Source organism: Salmo salar, chromosome ssa17 (genome assembly GCF_905237065.1).
Source record: "Salmo salar chromosome ssa17, Ssal_v3.1, whole genome shotgun sequence".
NCBI lineage: Eukaryota > Metazoa > Chordata > Actinopteri > Salmoniformes > Salmonidae > Salmo > Salmo salar.
The window spans coordinates 53,364,147-53,382,723 of record NC_059458.1 but is presented as its reverse complement, the minus strand read 5'-3'; the positions used below and the strand labels follow the sequence as shown (position 1 = coordinate 53,382,723).

The 18,577-nt window shown below is 42.7% G+C and overlaps 1 protein-coding gene across 8 annotated transcripts in view; it reads left to right on the top strand.

The window, feature by feature from the left end:
* Positions 1-1,446: 1,446 nt before the first annotated feature.
* Positions 1,447-18,577, top strand: part of LOC106576070 (non-muscle caldesmon) — a 54,323-nt gene continuing 37,192 nt past the window's right edge. For 6 of the 8 annotated variants that reach the window (XR_006760111.1, XR_006760112.1, XM_014152938.2 and 3 more), the window contains exon 1: positions 1,447-1,749. The gene's annotated coding sequence lies outside the window, so the exon portion shown is untranslated. The remainder of the gene's footprint in view (positions 1,750-18,577) is intronic. The other 2 variants (XM_014152942.2, XM_014152941.2) reach the window with 1 other exon arrangement.

Sequence of the window (18,577 nt, the reverse complement as noted above, 5' to 3'; positions counted from 1 at the left end):
ACACCGAAATTTACAATTGATTTGTCAGAGTACAAACCATTCACAGAGACAAACTGATATCTTTCCGACAGATAAGATCTAAACCAGGCCAGAACTTGTCCATGTAGACCAATTTGGGTTTCCAATCTCTCCAAAAGAATGTGGTGATCGATGGTATCAAAAGAGCGTGCTCAGGACCTCAGACTGGGGTGAAGATTCACCTTCCAACAGGACAACGACCCTAAGTACACAGCCAAGACAACACAAGAGTGGCTTCAGGACAAGTCTCTGAATGTCTTTGAGTAGCCCGGACTTGAACCCGCTCGATCATCTCTGGAGAGACCTGAAAATAGCTGTGCAGCGACACTCCCCATCAAACCTGACAGAGCTTGAGAGGCTCTGCAGAGGAGAATAGGAGAAACTCCCCAAAAACAGGTGTGCCAAGCTTGTAGCGTCATACCCAAGAAGACTCGAGGCAGTAATCACTGCCAAAGGTGCTTCAACAAAGTATTGAGTAAAGGGTCTGAATACTTATGTAAATGTGATATTTCAGTTTTTTTTTTTTATTTTTTTTATATATAAATTTATAGAAACCTGTTTATTTCTTTGCCATTATGGGGTATTGTGTGTAGATTGATGAGGGGGTGGGGACAATGTAATACATTTCTGCTGTAATGTAACAAAATGTGGAAAACGTCAAGTGGTCTGAATACTTTCCGAATGCACTGTACACATGACCGATGGGAACAATAATGAATTTTATATTGCAATCTTCAGTTGGCTCCTCTTTCTTATATTAAGAGGCTTGAACAAGTATTATTGTGCTTACCATGAGAACATTTGTAAATTAAGTATTTTCAATGTCCAGAAAATATGCATTTTCACCTTTCATTTAGCACCTAAAATGCACCTGATTTCAACATGCGGAAAATAATTATTTTCGAGTCCAGAAAATGCAAATTTTCTTCTTTTAATTCAGCACCTAAAATGCACCTGACATCAACATCTGGAAAATACACTTTTCAACTTAATTTTGCTTAAAATTTGTTGGAAAAAAAGGTCACAATGGACCAGAATGATGATGATAAACTCAACCAAATTGACTTAAAAAAAAATGTAGGCTATTACATAACTGATTGAGTAAGAATGTTGTCTAAATAACGTTTAAAGGTGCCCTGCAATACAAAAAGTCTCACTTTATTACTTGGTTAATCCCAGCATGTATCAAAGAAATTGGGGATATTTTGAGTCCTTACTAAATAGCTTTTACACCAGTCTCTAAGTGTTTGTTTGAGCAGTACCCTTTTTTCGCCAAGATTAACATTTCATATGATCTTTCCTGACAGAGGATTTTCTTTCAGAGGCCCCTTGAAGGATAACCAAAAAAGGGCATTCAGCAAATCAGTTTTGTCTGCTTAGATTTTTGAGGGGTTATAGAACTTTCAATGTCGGCATTTATTTCCTCACTTTTTTACGAAGTGATGGACGGAGTTTGACTTTTGACATCGTGTTTTTTTTAAAACACATAGGCTTCGTAGCACTTGGACCAGACTAAGGACAATGCATAGGGCTCTTCAGCTGTAAACATATGAGAGACGTGTGCGATTATGTTTTGAAGGGAGGGGCTTACGCTTTGTAGTAGCCTATTATTGAATACCGTGGAGCAGACCGATCCGAAGGCAGATTGCTTCTCTCTACATTGACTTGCCTGCTTCGTGGTTGTTTGCTTAACCGGTGAAAGAACAATCGTTTACTTGCTGAACTAAATAGGTACGTTTTGCGCTTTCGAAGTTGTTTGTGTTGTTAATCCAATTTGGTGAAATTTGCGTAGTGTTTATGATTTCAACTTGTGCAGTGATCTTTTTGTGCTGTGCGATGCTGCAATTTATTAGACATGTCATTTTAAAATTATAGATTTCTACAGCAAGCTGCACACACCCAGCAGCTTCCTAATAATGTGACTATCCTGCGGTTAGCACTTTTTCAATAACTAAACTTAAACTATAAAGAATTAAAGAGTCGATGTAGATTATTTGTAATCAAATGTGGTTGTTGTTATCGAGTATAATGTTTTATTATATGGCAAATCACTTTAGAAAACCTATTACCGATCTGAATGTGAATTCTGGAATGTCCCCGCTGCCCCATGCCATAGATTATTATCAGACAAATATGAGGAGGCAGTCTCCAAACTCATGGAGAGGGATGTGAGCCAGATCTCTCCCCATTATAATAGACAATACATAGGCTGCATATCAACTGACAATTTCAGGAAATGTGTCGTTGATTTAATTATACTTTTGATTGGTATTTGCCAGTCGGCTAACTTTAGGATCAATTATACCTACAGTTGAAGTCAGAAGTTTACATACACCTTATCCAGATACATTTAAACTACATTTTTTGCAATTACTGACATTTAATCCTAGTAAAAATTCCCTGTTTTAGGTCAGTTAGGATCACCACTTTATTTTAAGAATGTGAAATAGTAGAGAGAATGATTTATTTCAGCTTTTATTTCTTTCATCACATTCCCAGTGGGTCAGAAGTTTACATACACTCAACTAGTATTTGGTAGCATTGCCTTTAAATTGTTTAACTTGGGTCAAATGTTTTGTGTAGCCTTCCACAAGCTTCCCACAATAAGTTGGGTGAATTTTGGCCCATTCCTCCTGACAGAGCTGGTGTAACTGAGTCAGGTTTGTAGGCCTCCTTGCTCACACACGCTTTTCAGTTCTGCCCACAAATATTCTATAGGATTGAGGTCAGGGCTTTGTGATGGCCACTACAATAACTTGACGTTGTTGTCCTTAAGCCATTTTGCTACAACTTTGGAAGTATGCTTGGGGTCATTTTCCATTCTGAAGATGTTGCTTCAATACATCCACATAATTTTCCTACCTCATGATGCCATCTATTTTGTGAAGCACACCAGTCCCTCCTGCAGCAAAGCACCCCCACAACATGATGCCGCCACCCCCGTTTTTCATGGTTGGGATGGTGTTCTTCGGTTTGCAAGCCTCCCCCTTTTTCCTCCAAACATAACAATGGTCATTATGGCCAAACAGCTCTATCAGACCAGAGGACATTTCTCCAAAAAGTACGATCTTCGTCCCCATGTGCAGTTGCAAACCGTAGTCTGGCTTTTTTATGGCGGTTTTGGAGCAGTGGCTTCTTCCTTCCTGAGCGGCCTTTCAGGTTATGTCGATATAGAACTTGTTTTACTGTGGATATATATACTTTTGTACCTGTTTCATCTAGCGTCTTCACAAGGTCCTTTGCTGTTGTTCTGGGATTGATTTGCACTTTTCCCACCAAATTACATTCTTCTCCAGAAGACAGAACGCATCTCCTTCCTGAGTGGTATGACGGCTGCGTGGTCCCATGGTGTTTATACTTGCATACTATTGTTTGTACAGATGAACATGGTACCTTCAGGCGTTTGGAAATTGCTCCCAAGGATGAACCAGACTTGTGGAGGTCTTCAATTTTTTGTCTGAGGTCTTGGCTGATTTCTTTTGACTTTCCCATGATGTCAAGCAAAGAGGCACTGAGTTTGAAGGTAGGCCTTGAAATACATCCACCGTTACACCTCCAATTGACTCAAATGATGTCAATTAGCCTATCAGAAGCTTCTAAAGCCATGACATCATTATCTGGAATTTTCCAAGCTGTTTAAAGGCACAGTCAACTAAGTGTATGTAAACTTCTGACCCACTGGAATTGTGATACAGTGAATTATAAGTGAAGTAATCTGTCTGTAAACAATTGTTGGAAAAATTACTTGTGTCATGCACAAAGTAGATGTCCTAACCGACTTGCCAAAACTATAGTTTGTTAACAAGAAATTTGTGGAGTGGTTAATAAACGAGTTTTAATGACTCCAACCTAAGTGTATGTAAACTTCCGATTTCAACTGTATATAAATAATTACGTTACAAATGCATTAGTTTTAACTGGATAATACCTCAAGTTATGAAGAACAAACAAAACATCCTCCTTTACACAAAATGAAAAATGTTCCACTTAAAAGCACTTACCTTAAATTTGCTGTCATCCCTAAATATTTGGGATGAAAATAATTGGACATTCTCCAACTGTAAACTGTGGCCTTGTGCTGTGGCGTGGTATTTTACTGGCTCTTGTAGACAAATACTAGCTGTCTTCAATTGCCTGAGCCAAGGGATGTCATGAAAGAAAAGGATCCATCAGGTCAGATCCTCTCCACTGGGGGTCCAAATGACAGCCATGGCCCTCATCAGGGATAGGCTTAACCATCTGTACTGGGTTGGCTAGAATCTTTATCCCTATGCTACACAGCACCAGCTGAGCCCAGTTAAACCATGGTTAATCTTGAGTAATCAACTTGATATCTAAATTTATCAAAGCAACAGGAAACGCTGATGTTATCATGGGCTTTCGAAGGCCACTCACTGATTCAACACTGTCCAAACAGTGTGTGGTATTCCAAGAACTTGGTCTCTCTCTCGCTCATCTCACCGCATTGTGGTACAGTAAAGCATTGCAGTGAGATGTGCAATATCTCCAAATGAATCCACCCAAATAGTTTGGGCCAACCAGCCAACCACCTTTTTTTCTTTCAACGTAGTTTATCTCAGCCTTCCGTTTGATCTCAGGTTGATTACAAAGCAGTTAGTATGAAGTGAGTGAACGGTAGAAAATGGGGTTCGGGGGCTATGGAGCTGCAGAATGCTCCAAGCTAGACAGCACAGTAATTGTCCATGAAGCTGTATCTGATAACACTGCGGTGTTTGGAAAATATGAGGGGAATGCCCTTGCCTTATAAGGAACAGATTGAACCTGCTGACAGACGATTGATATAGCCTTTGGAATGCATAACAGCCAGGCTTATTTTTTAGTCTCTTTCTGCCTCTTTCTTTGCCTCTTTCGGCTACTTTTCTTTAGCGTATAAAGAGCCTGGGTAATGCGCTGTGCTGTACGGAGAGAGAGAGAGGGAAGGGGGAGATCTGGAGGTAATTCTGCACAGTGATAACAAGGGTTTGGCATGGGCTAGGGCCCGGGCAGGATGTAGGGAACACTGCCCTGGGTTTCCGGAGTCTGGTTTGCCCTGTGCAGTACAGGCTGTAGTTACTCTGCTCTCTCTGCCCTTCATTTACAGAATGTTTCAGGATCAGTTCTTCCATAACCTTAATCATGACTCAAAGAGACATAAAGATGGCTTCAGACCAGTGGTGAAGGGAGGAGAATACGCCCTCAAGGACTAGAGAAGAGAGTTTAGGCCTAGTTGGCCGGAGGTTGGAACATTGGGATGGGACTTGGACATGGACTTGAGGCTTCACCCTGGAGCATGCAATAGATTGTGGCCAAGGGCAGGGCTTTGATGCAGCCTTTGGATTCAAAAACAATATAGTAGATCCCCTTAACTGTACTAGATAACTTTTCATTGCTCTCTGACTGACCTGAGCTACTTGTGTTCAAGGTCCCTGCAGGTGTGAAAACACACATTCTACTCTGGAATCAGTACCACTGTCTTCAGGGTTGAGAAGCTGATACAGTTATTAAAGACGATGTGAATCCAGGCCCTCTCTCTTTAAAGGAGTGCCTGGAGACACTGTGGTTATGAGGAAAGGCTATTTGTTAGACACAGTTAGTATTTGAGAGAAGGCTAGTCTTTAAAAGGTGGCATCCTCTTAGGATTCATGAGAAATATCTTGTTTTATTTTTCTCTGTGTCACTCCGAGTCTCTCTGGCTGCGTTTACAAAGGCCGCCCAATTTTGACCAATCACATCAGATCTTTTCATGCCAGATATTTTTTCAGAGCTGATCTGATTGGTCAAAAGACCAATTAGTGAAAAAAGATCTGAATTGGGCTGCATGTGTAAATGCAGACCTAGAGTTTTGCAGTGCCTCTGTGATGCGAGGCAGAGCTTTAATCCACTGCACTATTCAGTTCCAAAAGTTCTTTATATCTCTGCTGCAGCCAGCAAGCCTAGAATTACTATTACCACCACTGAGAGAGGCTGCCAACTAAACTTAGGTACGGAAAAAGAGAACTTGCATCGGAAATTGTGTAACACAAACTGTTCGTTTTTGTTATTACCATTTTTTTACCGATAATATATTAAATTTATGTTTGTCAAATGTTCTGCAAGGAGTTCTAAATTATTACATGTTGACGTGTAAATCCAATCATACACAGTGTTCTCGGAGTTCACCAGAGCCTATTTTCTGGTTTGTCTTATAATGGACAACTTGTCTGTCAAGAATATTTTGCCTAGTTCAGTTTATTGCCACTTGGGTTGATTTTTATGCAAATTTGCCGCCTCAAGATATATTTGTGGGATCGAGGAGCCATCTTTATATGCAATCAGTTACACAACAGAGATGTCTCTTCTTTATCTTTGATCAAAAGAGTCAACATCATCAATGTCTCCAAGGGAGAAGTCTAATTGGAGCCCAAAGCTCAAATCTGTGTCCTCTCGACAACTGCTCTCGTGGAGCGTTCAGTTCATTTGAAGTGGAGGATGATTGACAAGGAACTAAACCTCAAGTGATTCTGCCCTGGACTCTGGCCACAGCACACTCACTGTTATTTATTTTCTGCTTTGAATATGATAGCATGTAATTTGAATGCACTGTACCCAGAACCACACAGTAAGTTGTATAATATGGTAAAGTTGGAGCACACTTGGAAAATTTGAGAGAAAAAATAACAGGAATCTGCTTAACTCTTAACTGGTGACGATCAAAAAATGGGGGCAAATGGGGCATTCCTAATTTGTGAACTAAGAGCGGCCAGCTGAAACTGAAACTAGATTTTGTTTATTTAGGACCCAGCAAATATGCAGTAACTGGCTTACAGATGTTGAGTTAGTAATATATAATCTTTCCTCTTATGACATGAAATCCTCTCTGTAATTCAACTTTATATTCTGTTTGTTGTTCTTCATTACCTAGCCAGGTTGCAATGGAAAGGTTCTGCATTGCTTTAGAACCTGTGCCAAACCAGGCTCGTATGTCTCCTCAGTCCTTGGTATGGAGAGACTCTGGCAGTAGTAGAACTCTTCTGGGGAACGAAGAGTCTGGGTGACGAAGAAGATCGCTGACACTCGTTCTTTTTTGCTGTGGCTCAGATTAGAAGGCCTGTTAGATCAAACCTCTCCCACATTTCTCAGACTTTGAAGTGCTATCGTTCAAGGCCAGATTCCCTAATTGGTAGCATGGCAGACTGTGTTGATAATTGGCACATTTACCCGTCGAATGCCAGTTGGCAGGCAGCGAGGCCTCCAGAAGTCCACCAGCTGTATAAGGATATTTTCACATCCAACTCACTCACAACACAACAAACTCTCTTTTTAGTAGATGGGAGATGGTACAGGAACCCTTGGCTTACTCAACCCAAGTCTTATAAGGTAAAAGTACATTTTTCACCCCAAGGGATAGATTTCAAGGGTGGGGGTGATCGTGGGAGCGTGAGTTCAGTTCACTACCCCGAGACTCATACACTACTACTTATGTCATCCTCCAAAGATGTGTTATGTTCAGTTCCCAAAACGACAGTGGGGCTGAAAGTGTGTAACATTGTTGAGCAGAACTTTTGCCCCTGGGCTTCTTTCCTCATCTGATAAAACAAGCACAGGAAATGTCTCTGCAAGCTGATTTGCTCTGTGTTTTCCTTTGGCGTCTACCCATAGGGACCACAGACATGCCTAGTGCTTCAACCAGTCCCCCGGCACTAACTCTCACCCCCCCCCCCTTTTACAGACAGCTAACATTCCTCCTTCTCTCCCTCTCCTCCCTCCTCTCTCTCTCTCTCTGCCTCTCCTCAGCCCCCAAAGCTAAACAAACATAGCTGATCAAGGCCTTAAAATCACCTTTTTAAAAGTCCCATATTTTAGGTTAAGGGGGGAATTAAAGGTACTATAGGTAATATAGTGAGGTAAATCCCAACAGTGTGCGTGAAAGATGCTATTGAGTCGAGGACCAGTGAGGTCATGTTTTTTGGAGATAGAGAGTCTATGAGTAGGGACACGGGTATGAGGGGACGTGTGGTATGAGGGGACGTGTGTGTGTGTGCACTTAAAAAAATAAACCACCCGCAAATCTAGTTGCTTCAACTAATTATTATTAAATAACTGGTTCCACAGATTTTTTGGGGTTTACTCAACTTTTCGGTCAAAGTGTTACCTGAACTTAACATTTTTAACAAATTATGTCTTTGCTCAATTTGTCTCATATGCTCATTCAACTTGAAATTATTATTTTTGGCATCTTAACTTCCAATGTTTTCAACTTACATATTTGACACACATGATTACATTGTGCATGTTCATTTACGCAGTAATTGTTATTCAACATGTCCTCACCTGGGATTTGAACTCACAATCTCTTGGTTCATGGCATTACAAGCTTCCTGCTACTCTACCATGTTTGTATCAATTAATCTGACTATTAGCTTATTATTGATTTGATTGACTTATTTAAGCAATTTTAGTTTTTTATGTATAGTTGTTGGTGAGGCATATGACTTTGTTTTTAATGTTATTCTTTAATCACTATGATGAATAAAATGTTTTTTCTTGAGTGTACTTTTAACAGATCAAGTCCAATGTGTAGGAATACAGGTGAAATCAGTTATTGACACAGACATGGTGGGGTAGCTGGAAGATCAGACCGCTGTGAACTGAGTAGCTGTGAACTCAAATCCCAGGCGAGGACATGTTGAATGCTAATTACTGTATAAATGTAATCATGTATGAAAATGTTGTATGTCAAAATCACTGTGTGTAACTAGTTCCATGGCCAAAATAATAATTGCTAGTTGAATGAACATATGGGAAAAACATAGCAAACGCATCATTTTAAGTTTACTGAACTTTTGCCTATGTTTTTTCTTGTTGGAACCAGTTACTTCATAGTATTTTGTGTGTGTGTGTGTGTGGTACTGTATGGATGGTGGAGGTGGTGAGACAGATGGGGAGTGTGGGGATTTCATGATGAATGCTGGCTCTCATGGGACCCGAGCAGCTGGAGGAATCAGGCTCTTAGGTAACAAGGGGATTTACCATTCATATACAGCCATTGGGATTTACCTCAGGCTCAGACACGCAGAGTGGTATCTTTTAATTCGAGAAACTGGAGGATTTGCGTCATTGAGTTCTCCGATTGACATCAATGGATGATTTGTGTGTCTGTGAGACCTCGAGTTATGCAGGCTTAGGGTTCTGGAGACAGGATTCTGCACTTTATTGCTGACTCTCCGTACTGTGAAAGCACACGAGAGATGAGGATATTACTCATCTGTGTGTCACACAAGTCTAGGCTCTGACTGGTATGACACAGGATGATGATGTGCTAGTTGTAACACTACAGTACTTTAACACTTTAGTGGGAGTCAGTATGTAGTTACCCCCTTTAAAAATAAATGATGTAACAAACTTTGTCGGTTCATTATGTTGATTGTGCTGCTTCAGTTCAAAAGATGTGACTTTTGGAACTACAGTATCAGTACATTTAGACTGAGTTGGATCATTCTGACCTGTCTGGATCAGGGCTACAGCTTCGGACAACGTTCCCTTGCACAGCACAGCAGCAATCCGAAGCGATGACGGATGCCGTTACTCCTGTTGGAGCCAAGTGTTATGTTTTTAAAGGTGCAGACCTTTTTTAAATTGTCTCCAGTAATGTTACCCACCTGAATTAGCCAGCCCAGTCTGGGGTCTGCGTTCTGGCTGGTATTAGGAGCAGTAGTAATGGTCTAGGAGTTTATTGAGTGTACTCTCTCCCTCGTAATCAGAAGCATATTCAGGCATTGACATACAAGCCTCTCAGGGTTGCTCAGGAATGTATTACAAGCAACGAGAGGAGCCGAGCAGCGAGCAGATCTCCCCTTCCATTTCTTTTCCTCTTCACATGTCATTGCTCCATACAGAGGAAGGCAATGGAATCTGATTAAAGCTGAAGATCAAAGCATCTAAAATGGCTGACATGGAGAATCCATCCCCAATATAGCAGTTATTTTGTTTATTTTGTGTGTGTGTGTGTGTGTGTGTGCGCGCGCATTACTGTGTGTTGTGTTTGTCTCTTTCTCCTGGCATCTAATAATGCCAAACACTTCTCCCCCACTTCAGAGAAAGGGGAATGTAAGTATCTCCTTCATCCATATACAGTACTGTGCGAGACCCTGAGCCCAGCTTGAATTTGTTAGTTTGGAATCATTTCAGTACCATCGGGTAATTCATAAATTAACTTCACTGTTGGGTAACATGGAGCTGGCAGGTGGACTGCCTCTGTCCCAAATGGTAACCTATTCCCTTAATAGTGCACTACTTTTGACAAGAGCCCATAGGGCTCTGATCAAAAGTAGTGCACTATATAGGAAATAGGGTGCCAGTTGGGACGTATGCACTGCTTTTTGACAGGGGTTTTAATCGGAGCCTCTCTCCCTGCAGAGGAGCTAAGTGCCTTACCTCATAAGAGACCTGCTCAAGGTGACTGGGAGAAACCATCAGTCATGTTATTGTTAAACAACCCAGGTATAGGGGAACAGGTCTGGTGCTAATGGTTGTTGAGGTGCTAGCCAAAACTCTGCTAAGAAGGGACAGATTCAGATTCATGCTGGGTTTCAACTCCTGCATACACTTGTAGGAAGCTAGCTGATTCATTGCTTGGTCCAAGTATTTTCTTAGTGAAGTAGTTTGACAAGTATTACTATTTGAAAATAAACCCTTCTACCTAACAGGCGGCCATCTTGAGTTAAGGATAAATTGATGAGTAGGCCTAATTATTTAATGGAACAAGACCCAATCTGTAGCATCAACAGTCTGACTGACCGAGAAAACCGGCTAACAAATTGAAATGCAAAAATAAGTGGCAGTCAGCCAATTCCACACATGCCAAGATGAGGATACTATGTCAACAAAACAACAACTCTAAACAAGCAACTCGCTAACAAGTGTGATGCTAGGCTACCCAAAGACAATGGAGCAAATCTGCTAGGCCCCGCTGCTTATTTACGCAATGCACGGTTAGACTAAACGAAGTGAGCACGCTCATTAATGGAGGGTGAGCGCTTCTTAATTACAGGCCCGTTAGTGCTTATGGCTCTCCTCTCATCAGATGAATGCAGACACATCTTCATGAGGAGGAGCGTTCTGCTAGCTAGCGAAGACAAGACAAGGCTAACGCTGAGTGAGTTGGGTTGAATAGATTGTACACATGCGATTGGGTGGGGTGGCGGTTTGGGGAGAGGAGTGTATGGGACAGGGAAGGGGTGTGGGCGTAGGACGTTGGGTGAGATGGGAGTAGATTAAAGGGTTGGTTTGGTGGGTGGGTGTGAGGTAGTTGAGTAGGGTAGAGGGTTTGGATGGAGGGGGATGAGGAGGGTAGAAGGGGTGTGGTTGATGGAGTTGGAGATTTTGGGATGGATCGGGTTGGGTACTAGGGGTGAGGGTAGAAGGGGGGGGGGTGACAAGCTGGCTGGCCTCATTAAGCCCTGCTTTAATGAACCCAGCAGCTGAGGGAAAAAGTAGAACAATGAAGGCTTGTTAGGGGGAGGCCTGTGTCTGTCTGCCCCAGGTTGGCATGTTCCCTGGGACAGAGGAGAGGATGTCTGAATGCTCTTGTCCCTAAAGCTCTGTGCCACCCGTTTACTATGATAGACATCTGGGGGACCACCTTGGATAATGAGCAGCCATTAGCTCAGGTTAAAGTTAATGACCAGTAATGGTACACCAGCCCTGCCTGGCCCGGAGTTTGAGCCCGTCTGAAATGAAATACCAGTCACTCAGGCTCAATACATAAACAGAGGGAACAGGCTGGAAGTGAATAAGGTGTGTGTGCGTGCGTGTGCGTGTGTGCTTGTGTGTGCTTGTTCAGAGGTGGCACAGGTGGATGGGTATCATGTGAAAAGGAGATGGTTTTCCTTCTGAGCAGATTACGAGCAGAAAAGAAACCTGGGGGGTTTTGGATTTGTTCCCATTGTACTTAAGTTTACAGAGTAATCTCATTTCCAGTTTTGCCATTAGCTAAAACTGAATGAACCCCTATAAAGGGAACCTGAGCACTCTCCTAAACCGACTACTTAATTATTTACAATTTCATGGTTGTCTGAGATGTGTTATTCTAATAGATTTAGGAATTAGACGGTTTTAAATGACGTACATTAACCTATAAAGCTGAATTTTATCCTTTGTTTGGCAGTAAAAGTCACCTCATGTTGAAGAGAGGAGTAGTGGTCTTACCTAGAGTTGTGTCAGTGATGTAGCATTAGTAGTCACGTAAAAATACTTTATAGTATAACTGAGGCAATGCGCCATTATACAAAAATACTTAAGACACTCACGAGAAAACTAACCATGAGGCTTCCAACACTGGATAAGACAGAGTGAGTGAGACAGAGGGAGAGAAAAAGAGTGGTGGGAGAGAGAGCGAGAGGAGACAGTGAGCGAGAGAACGGGCAGATGGGAAAAGAAAGATGGAAGGGAGAGAGACTGGGATAGTAAGAGAGAGAGAGAGGAAGAGGAAGAGACAGAGTGAGTGCTTTGTTATGTCTCCTAGAGCTCTAGTGTTTCCTGGAATGCCTGGCAGCAGAGTCAGAAGTCAGAGCCACAGGGAGGAGGAGAGAAGAAGAGAAGGAATGGCCTTCTGTCCTGACAGACAAGCACTGCTGAGTTGACATAATTTAACAAACCGTCAACGGTCAAGATGTTTCACTGACAAAAATGGCTATGCTACTACGTGTGGATGTTGCGTCTGGATGGGGGCCCATCGACAGACAGGACTAGGAGAAGAGAGATATACCTATGCTTTATGGAGAGCAATGGCTTCTGGCCCCCACTATCACCCGGGGGGGCACACAGAGTTGCAACCCGTCCCGGACGGACCGCTGACCCCCTGCGACACTAATAATAACAGCCAGCAGAAATATGCACAGAAACGAGATCTCCTATAGCGTAGCCTAGCCTCCAGGATAGGAGAACACTGAGGCACGAGAAGGGTTGTCTCCTCTCTCCACTCAGACAGGAATGTATGGTCTTGAGGAGCTGAACCTCACAACTATCGATTCCTATTATGTCACACGGTCTTTACACTGAGCTAGCTGCAGGCTCGGCCGTCTGAAGGTGAGCTATGTTTACACTAGAGGCAAACACGCATACAGACATTCATATTTATTACACACAGACAGACCTAGACATTGCGTCGTGAGCAAGGCATCTCTAGAACACCGAGAGGGTTGGAATAGGAGACTCCTGGTTTCTGTCTAAGACGGTGGTGTTGTTGATATGGCTCTTCAAAATCAAGGGGATGGTTTAGAATGACCCAGTTCACTCACGGATATCTCACAGAGGGATTTGGTTGTGGTGGTGGGAAGTAGACTCGACCAGGGTACAGCATCACAGTTAAGACCATGGTTTTAGCAGTGCAATGAGAACCTCAACGGTTAGGAGTTTATGGAAGAGTGGAGCTTGACTGATAAATTAGCCCTTGGTCACGGTTTCCACTCCCATTCATCAATCCGTACTGCTACTGAGCACATCTCTTTGTGACACACCTGGCCTTTAGCCCCAATGCAGTGACCCACCCCACCCCATCAATACAGATGTGCTCAGGCCTGCTGAGTGATGCTTGGATGCAAAGAGCAACAGACCTCGTCCTCTATCTCTTCCTCGTATTTCGTCCGAAAACAAAAACAGCACCGGCAGCCATCACAATGAGCTCCATTATAATCAGTTATCCTGACAGTGATTTAAAAAAAAAAAATGTATTTGTTCACTAAACAAACCAAAATGTTTTTACAAGGGTGTCTCGGAGCAGCCTAAATGCTGGACCTCTCCACCTTTCCTGTCCACTCAGAGTAATAGCCCTCGGTGAGGTCATTGTGCTAGAGCTAGAATCTTAATCCTCTCTGTCTCTCGCTGGTACTCTCTCCTCTATCTTTCTCCTATCTCTCCCCAGGAATGCAACAGGCCCCTTACTTTGAAAGATCTCTTGTCACATAATACCCTTGAATAACCTTGCGCGACGCTTCAGAAAGTGCATTCCGCAGCCTGATTTACAGATTTGCGCATGGCTAAATGATCGGATTGATGAAAATGTATGCTCTGAGGTAAAACGTGTAATTTTGAGGCAGTGGTCATGGTACCAATTTTCTGTGAGGCAACACGGCCCCCTGGGTATACACAGACATAAAAAAAGGTGATACACAAACATCTATCAGTGTCTGATTCAGCCCGTCATGATCTGAGCAGGCCTCACAAGCTTCTCCTGGTGTGTAAGCGGTTACGTCATGGCTTCGTTGCAGCTCGTGCTCGTTGCAGCTTTTTTTTCTCTGGCAATCGAAGGGTCTCTCAATCTCTACAAAACATAAATATTTTTTTTTTAGAGGAAACTTGTCAGAAATGTTTACGATACTTTTTTTTTTTTCTTTATGAGAAATACATTTGTATGTTCCAGAACATATGTTCCAGTTGCCGTGATAGATACAGTGTCTGTCTGAGTCCATCCACCACTGCTCTGTGTCATAATAATTATGTGGAGAAAATTGGGCAGTTCAGCCCAGATCCCCTGGGACCCTTAAAGAGGCTGTGTTTTAAATGCCTTGTTCTTGTCAAATCAAGAGGGGATTACAACAGGAACACTGGTCTGTATGCCTGGTGGCTAGGTGCCTGTCCTGTCTAGCTATATGATTCACTATGTATTTACCATATGGGAGACTGAATATGAATAGGGGCCCAAACTATAATAGGCTTCTTACCAGGGGACATGCTAGCCTCTATGGTCCCATACTGTATACTGCAGACAACTCTTGTATCGTTGTCATGCTGTACATGTACTGTATAGGCCTGTGGTCCCCAAACTTTTCTGAGTCAATAACACTTTTTGAGTCATAATGAAGGCAGAGATCTACCGCTTAAAATCCTTTTAAAAACATGACTTAAAAAATGTAGGCCTGTGCAACACAAAAAAAATAGTTCTGTAGCAATTAGGTTTTAAGTAGGCTATATGCCCAATACATTATCAGTGCATGTTGGCTATACTTGATTTTCACTGCCAATGTTGTTCAACTCAGAACACTTTCAAATTATATTTCAAAACTCTGGCTATATGATCTTGTTGTATTACTTGTGTAACACAGCTCAGTGAGCATAAACAATGTGCATTCTTTATTTTACTGGACTGATTGTGTCTGGATTTGATGGTCAGTCTCAGCGGAGGGAGAGCATCAGAGGGTCCGTTTCTCACAGTCGGACCGTCCCTCGGCTAAGACTGACCAAAAAGGGGCGACCGTGTTCGAGCTGATGCGCGAAACTCACGCTGCATTATTTCTGCATCACGCACAAATGCATGTTGTTACTCCTATGACCATAGAAGCATAGAAGCATAGAAGCACGCACAAATGCATGTTGTTACTCCTATGACCATAGAAGCATAGAAGCATGCACAAATGCATGTTGTTACTCCTATGACCATAGAAGCATAGAAGCACGCACAAATGCATGTTGTTACTCCTATGACCATAGAAGCATAGAAGCACGCACAAATGCATGTTGTTACTCCTATGACCATAGAAGCATAGAAGCACGCACAAATGCATGTTGTTACTCCTATGACCATAGAAGCATAGAAGCATGCACAAATGCATGTTGTTACTCCTATGACCATAGAAGGTGAAATATTCCTAGATTTTTTAAAAAGACACAAGCTGTTAATAATAATAATAACAACAATGCAAGCTTATCGGAACACTTTGCTACTCATTCATTGAAGCTGCAGTGCTGGTTGCAGCGCAAGTGGAGAAGTGCATTTTATGGCATAAAAGTGTTTAATAAAAAAGTGGTGTCAGTGCTGAGTAGGAACTTAAACATGAACTCACTCATAAAAACAAAATCTCTTTGCAGTATTCGTTGACAGTCTCTCTCTAGTCATGGTTTTAGATGTTTTGAAATCACAGTATCGACTTCCTCTGTTGTACGCTCGAGGAAGCTGCAGACAGGCACATGATTGGCTAGCGGTAGGCCTATAGGTGCACTTGATTTGCTCTCCGGGCACACTGACTAGGTGGAGTTTGTGTCTTCAGACACATGAAATGGTTCAAAATGGGAACACTTCACCTACCCGGAACGCAGGGCAGATGAAACAAGTTTACCTACTGCCAACAGCGCGAGACAGAAACATTAAGGGATGAATGGCTTTATCGTAGTTTTTTTATAGAAATGTTTGGTGATCGACTAGGAATGCCTTGGAGATCGATCGTGATCGACGGTTTGGTGAGGACAAAGTTACTGTTACTTACGCTTCACTATGTTATCATGCTCCATCTCGCTCATGCGCCATATATGAATTGGGGCCTCTAGTGACACACAGGTCTATTTTGGTACAGGATGTGCTCCCGTCCCGAGTGCCCCCAAACTGCAGACGGAGAGCAATACCAGAGTAGCAGATCCAGACCTTTTGGTTGTGCTGGCATCAGTAGTGCTTTGCTTTGAGTAAAACACATCATGTAGGTGTCAACACCCCAGCCTTGCTACACCCTGCTACTCTCTCTGGTCAGTGAACGTCAGATTAATGATCTGTTGAGGAGTGGTTCAGGGCCCATTCAAGGGGGGTCATTTATACTAAAAGACGGCAGGTGTCAAGATGGCGGGTTGTTGCTGACGGCACGTTTCCCAAATGGCACCCTGTTCCCCTACGTGGTACGCTACTTTTGAAGAAGTGCGCTGTATCGGGAATAGGGTGCCATTTGGGACGCAGACAGGGTGGAGGAAGAGGAAGCCTTTCTCCTGAACAGGTGGGGTGAGCGAATCATTCGTCCAAGTCCCCGGTCGTGAGTGAGTGTTTCCACTGAGTGAGCTTCCTGTCTGCTAAATAGGATTCAGTCAGGATTCATTCAGTACCCCCCCCTCCCCATCCTCACCCCCTTCTGTCAAACTGCTGTAGAGCGGCTTCATAGCAACATCAGTATAGAAAGAAGATGGCAACATTTAGTGTACTGTATTTCCTAGTGGAATTACACAAGACAAAGGCTGTTGATATCCCGTGTCAAGGCTGACGTTTATTGTCATTAATCTTGCCCTGGAGACAGAACTGTGCGATTTCCGCTAGATAGGCCAGCTGCAAAGTCAACATTGGCTATATTATTTTGTATTTTTGGTCTTAATTCAAGGTTAGCAGTGTGGTTAAGGTTAGGGTTAGGTTTCAAATCAGATGTTATGACTTTGAGGCTGTGCTAGCTAGTGACCAGTCTACAGAGCTGCCTCAAAAGATTCATGACAAAAAAAACGCTAACCTGCGTCAAGAGCAGAGGCAGATATTTATTGAGATTAGTTGGTGTTCTGAATATTTGGATTAGAATCTTGATGTATTATTTCATAGGTTACATGCTGACAGCTAAAACCACTCCATCTTGACTAAATACAAGAGAAAAGGCCAAGCGAGCTTCTTTATTGCTTTGTTCTGCTGGTTTGAGTGTTTTTCCTCTTGGCCAGTTGTTTGGTTTCCTTCTTTGATTGACAATAGTGGCAGGCATTTGTCAGGGACCAAATAGTCTGGGGGCAGATAAACAAACGGTTCATAACTGCAGCGCAGGGCTGAGACCCCTCGGATTGAGACTGTGTTCAGCCAAGAGGAATGTAACCTACAGTACAGTCCTTCAGGCTTTAGAGTGCAGAATGTAAACCCTTTCGTGAAAGAGTAATATGTATATTTTTCTAAAACTGAACAAAGAAAGGTTAGTTATTTTCAACTCCCTACTGGCTTAAAATGGAGTCAGCCTTTGCCACAGGTTCACACACCCTTGTACCGTAGCGATCCAGCCAGACAAAGATATAGAGTTGCAATGTGGTTCTTCTTGTTTAGGGCAAGCCAGTCTAATAATATTCTGGGGTTACTTTGCACTGTCCCAGGGATGCCACCATCATCAGGCATGTTGCTTAGGGATACAGCCAGCCCGAGCCAAACCTGGTTTCAAATAGTATTTGAAATCTTTCAAATAGTTTAACTGTGCTTGATTGAGCTTGCCAGGGTTAGTGGAACCACTGGACTAGCCCCCAAAGTGCAATCCCCCACCCCATCTGGCACGCCAGGCAGACTCCAAACAAACACTCAAAGAACTTCAACAATTCCCAATACTATTTGAACCCTGGCCCTTTTAACCCCCCTCTTTTGTGGTCAGTATGTTATGAGTGGGAGAGCTGCCTGTATCTCACTGCACAGCATGTTAGCTAGAAACGTTTTTTCTCTCTCCCAGTTAGGTTACGGGAAAGGGAGCTTTTTTTTCTTCCATATTTGGTCATATGGAATACAGCCAGTGAGCAGTAGCCTTTTGATGGCGTACAAAAAAACATCCCTATTTTGTGTGGGATTTGTTCTCCTTGGGCCGTGCTGCTCTGATACGGGCTGATTGTGGATCTGACGTTGAAAGTGCACCATTAAGGCACTGCACAAGCCTTTTAAAGCACAAAGAGGACAGGAGAAAATGCCTCATCTCGTTTACTGCAGTTGCTCGTCATTCTGAAACAAGCTGCATCTTTACAATGTCATTAAGGGTTCACTGTATAAACTAATCCTAATGCAAATGACTCTCTTCAAAGCAACGTTTATAGCAAGATTATGTTT